Source organism: Ascaphus truei, unplaced genomic scaffold, assembly GCF_040206685.1.
Source record: "Ascaphus truei isolate aAscTru1 unplaced genomic scaffold, aAscTru1.hap1 HAP1_SCAFFOLD_1871, whole genome shotgun sequence".
Classification (NCBI taxonomy): Eukaryota; Metazoa; Chordata; class Amphibia; order Anura; family Ascaphidae; genus Ascaphus; species Ascaphus truei.
Genome location: NW_027454774.1, coordinates 1 through 5,000, shown reverse-complemented (window position 1 = coordinate 5,000; position 5,000 = coordinate 1).

The following is a 5,000-nucleotide window of genomic DNA, read 5'->3' as shown; positions in this document are numbered from 1 at the left end:
TGTGTGACCTCGGTCACACCCTGCCCCCTTGCGCTCTGCCGCTGATGCTCGTGTGTGACCTCGGTCACATCCCTGCCCTCCTGTGCTTTGCCGCTGCCTCCTCTGTGTGACCCTCGGTCACACCCCTACCCTCCTGCGCTCTGTGCTGACTCTCTGTGTTACCTCGGTCACTCCCTTCTGTGCTCTGCCGCTGACTCTCTGTGTGACCTTAGTCACACCCTGCCATCCTGTGCTCTGCCGCTGACTCTCTGTGTGACCTTGGTCAAACCCCTGCCATCCTGTGCTCTGCCCGCTGACTCTCTGTGTGACCTCGGTCAAACCCTGCCCTCCTGTGCTCTGCCGCTGACTCTGTGTGACCTCAGTCGCACCCTGCCCTCCTGTGCTCTGCCCGCTGACTCCCTGTGTGACCTTGGTCACTCCCCTCCCTCCTGCGCTCTGCCGCTGACTCTCTGTGTCACCTCGGTCACATCCTGCCCTTCTGCGCTCTGCCGCTGACTCCCTGTGTGACCCTTGGTCACTCCCCTCCTCCTGCGCTCTGCCGCTGACTCCCTGTGCGACCTCAGTCGCACCCTGCCCCTCCTGCGCTCTGCCGCTGACTTTGTGTGACCTCAGTCACACCCTGCCCTCCTGTGCTCTGCTGCTGACTCTCTGTGTGACCTAGGTCACTCCCTGCCCTCCTGTGCTCTGCCACTGACTCTCTGTGTGACCTTGGTCACATCCTGCCCTCCTGCGCTCTGCCGCTGACTCTCTGTGTGACCTTGGTCACCTGCCCTGCCCTCCTGTGCTCTGCCGCTGACTCTCTGTGTGACCGTGGTCACTCGCTGCCCTCCTGTGCTCTGCCACTGACTCTCTGTGTGATCTCGGTTCACAACCCTGCCCTCCTGTGCTCTGCCGCTGACTGTGTGACCTTGGTCAATCGCTTCCCTCCTGTGCTCTGCCGCTGACTCTCTGTGTGACCTTGGTCACTCCCTGCCCTCCTGCGCTCTGCCGCTGACTCTCTGTGTGACCTTGGTCACTCCCTGCCCTCCTGCGCTCTGCCGCTGACTCTCTGTGTGACCTCGGTCACATCCTGGCCTCCTATGCTCTGCCGCTGACTCTCTGTGTGACCTCGGTCACACCCTGCCCTCCTGCGCTCTGCGCTGACTCTCTGTGTGACCTCAGTCACTCCCTTCTGTGCTCTGCTGCTGACTCTCTGTGTGACCTTAGTCACACCCTGCCCTCCCTGCGCTCTGCTGCTGGACTCTCTGTGTGACCTCGGTCACACCCCTGCCCTCTTGCGCTCTGCCGCTGACTCTGTGTGACACTTGGTCACACCCTGCCCTCCTGTGCTCTGCCACTGACTTTCTTTGTGGCCCTTGGTCACTCCCCCCCTCCTGTGCTCTGCCACTGACTCTCTGGTGGGACCTCGGTCACACCCTGCCCTTCTGCGCTCTGCCGCTGACTCTGTGTGTGACCTCGGTCACACCCTGCCTCCTGCGCTCTGCCGCTGACTCTCTGTGTGACCTTGGTCACACCTGACCTCCTGCGCTCTGCCGCTGACTCTCTGTGTGACCTTGGTCACACCCTGCCCTCCTGTGCTCTGCCGCTGACTCTCTGTGTGACCTTGGTCACTCCCTGCCCTCCTGCGCTCTGCCGCTGACTCTCTGTGTGACCTCAGTCGCACCCTGCCCTCCTGCGCTCTGCCGCTGACTCTCTGTGTGACCTCGGTCACTCCCTGCCCTCCTGTGGCTCTGCCCGCTGACTCTCTGTGTGACCTCGGTCACACCCTGCCCTCTTGCGCTCTGCCGCTGCCTCTCTGTGTGAACTCGGTCACACCCCTACCCTCCTGCGCTCTGTGCTGACTCTCTGTGTGACCTCGGTCACTCCCTTCTGTGCTCTGCCGCTGACTCTCTGTGTGACCTCAGGTCGCACCCTGCCCTCCTGCGCTCTGCCGCTGACTCTCTGTGTGACCTTGGTCACTCCCTGCCCTCCTGCGCTCTGCGCTGACTCTCTGTGTGACCTCGGTCCACACCCTGCCCTCTTGCGCTCTGCCGCTGCCTCTCTGTGTGAACTCGGTCACACCCCTACCCTCCTGCGCTCTGTGCTGACTCTCTGTGTGACCTCGGTTCACTCCCTTCTGTGCTCTGCCGCTGACCTCCTCTGTGTGACCTTAGTCCACACCCTGCCCACCTGCGCTCTGCTGCTGACTCTCTGTGTGACCTCGGTCACACCCTGCCCCCTTGCGCTCTGTCGCTGGACTCTCTGTGTTGACCTCGGTCACATCCTGCCCTCCTGTGCTCTGCCGCTGCCTCTCTGTGTGACCCTTGGTCACACCCCTAACCCTCCTGCGCTCTGCGCTGACTCTCTGTGTGACCTCGGTCACTCCCTTCTGTGCTCTGCCGCTGACGCTCTGTGTGACCTTAGTCACACCCTGCCCTCCTGTGCTCTGCCGCTGACTCTCTGTGTGACCTTGGTCACTCCCTGCCCTCCTGCGCTCTGCCGCTGACTCTCTGTGTGACCTCAGTCACATCCTGCCCTTCTGCGCTCAGCCGCTGACTCCCTGTGTGACCTTGGTCACTCCCTTCCTCCTGCGCTCTGCCGCTGACTCCCTGTGTGACCTCAGTCGCACCCTGCCCTCCTGCGCTCATGCCGCTGACTTTGTGTGACCTCAGTCACACCCTGGCCTCCTATGCTCTGCCGCTGACTCTCTGTGGTGACCTTGGTCACTCCCCTCCTCCTGCGCTCTGCCGCTGGACTTTGTGTGACCCTCAGTCACACCCTGCCCTCCTGTGCTCTGCCCGCTGACTCTCTGTGTGACCTTGGTCACTCGCTGGCCCTCCTGTGCTCTGCCACTGACTCTCTGTGTGACCTCGGTCACACCCTGCCCTCCTGTGCTCTGCCGCTGACTGTGTGACCCTTGGTCACTCGCTGCCCTCCTGTGCTCTGCCGCTGACTCTCTGTGTGACCTTGGTCACTCCCTGCCCTCCTGTGCTCTGCCGCTGACTCTCCTGTGTGATCTTGGTCACATCCTGCCCTCCTGTGCTCTGCCACTGACTCTCTGTGTGACCTCGGTCACTCCCCTCCTCCTGTGCTCTGCCGCTGACTCTCTGTGTGACCTTGGTCACACCCTGCCCTCCTGCGCTCTGCCGCTGACTCTCTGTGTGACCTTGGTCACATCCTGTCCTCCTGTACTCTGCCGCTGACTCCCTGTGTGACCTCGGTCCACTCCCTCCTGTGCTCTGCCGCTGACTCTCTGTGTGACCTCGGTCACATCCTGGCCCTCCTGCGCTCTGCCACTGACTCTTTGTGTGACCTCAGTCACATTCTGCCCTCTTGCGCTCTGCCGCTGACTCTATGTGTGTCCTCAGTCACACCCTGCCCTCCTGCGCTCTGCCACTGACTCTTTGTGTGACCTCAGTCACACCCTGCCCTCCTGCGCTCTGCCGCTGTCTCTCTGTGTGACCTCAGTCACTCCCCCTCCTCCTGTGCTCTGTCGCTGGACTCTCTGTGTGACCTCGGTCACATCCTGCCCTCCTGCCGCTTTGGCCGCTGACTCTCTGTGTGACCTCGGTCACTCCCCTCCTGTGCTCTGTCGCTGACTCTGTGTGTGACCTTGGTCACATCCTGTCCTCCTGTGCTCTGCCACTGACTCTCTGTGTGACCTCGGTCCACATCCTGCCCTCCTGCGCTTTGCCGCTGACTCTCTGTGTGACCTTGGTCACATCCTGCCCTCCTGCGCTCTGCCGCTGACTCCCTGTGTGACCTCAGTCACACCCTGCCCTCCTGCGCTCTGCCGCTGACTCTCTGTGTGACACTTGGTCACATCCTGCCCTCCTGCGCTCTGCCGCTGACTCCCTGTGTGACCTCAGTCACACCCTGCCCTCCTGCGCTCTGCCTCGCTGACTCCCTGTGTGACCTCAGTCCACACCCCTGCCCTCCTGGCGCTCTGCCGCTGACTCTCTTGGGCAGATCATTATCACTCTCATTACATATATATATAGATATTTTAATAGCATGTTATTGAATCCTTAAGGGAGATCATTGAGCAAGAGAGACAGGGAGAAAGAGACAGATAGGGGAGAGAGCGGGGAGAGAGAGAGTGCTAGGGGAGAGAAAGAGGGTGGAGGGGGAGAGGGGGGATAGGGAGAGAGAGGGGGGAGGAGGGGATAGAGGGAGACAGGAGAGAGCGAGAGAGGGAGCTCGAGAGAGGGTATAGAGAGGGGGTAGAGAGCGGGAGGGGGGAGAGAGGGGGAGGGTATGAGAGAGGGGAGAGGGGGGAGAGAGCGGGGGGAGGGGGGAGAGAGAGGAGAATGAGATGAGGGGGAGGGAGAGCGAGAGAGATGAGAAGGAGGAAGAGAAATATATATTAATATAGAGAGAGAGAGAGAGAGAGAGAGAGAATAAGAAAGAGAAGGTGGGAGAGAAAATGTAACGAGGATAAATAACGAGTTGGAAATATATAAGCACTAATTATCTCTGATAACCATTTAATGACATGTCCTTAAAGCTCGTTAATTAATGGAGATGTTATTCCACCTCTTGGTCTCGCCAAGTTTCCTCCTTCAACGTATGGGCTTGGGGTAAGGGCTTAGGGTAAAGGGTTTTAGGATAAGGGGCTTAGGGTAAGGTCTTGGGGTAAGGTCTGGGGTAAGGGGTTTTTGGGTAAGGATTTAGGGTAAGGGAGAGTTTTTGGGTAAGGACTTAGGGTAAAGGGTTTTTGGGTAAGGACTTAGGGTAGGGGTTTTTAGGATAAGGGTTTAGGCTAAGAGTTTAGGGTAAAGGGCTTAGGGTAGGGGGTTTATGGTAAAAAGCCTATAGGGGGAGAGGATAGAGAAAGAGGGCGAGGGAGAGAAGGAGAGAGGCCCCCACTGAACCCCACATCCCCGTGTGTAACTGTTACCTGATTTACTGTGTAATCACTATACCCTTACCCCCTCATATCATGTACTGGTAATACTGGAGAGAGAGAGGGGAGAGAGAGAGGGAGAGAGAGAGAGAGAGAGAGAGAGAGAGGAGAGAAA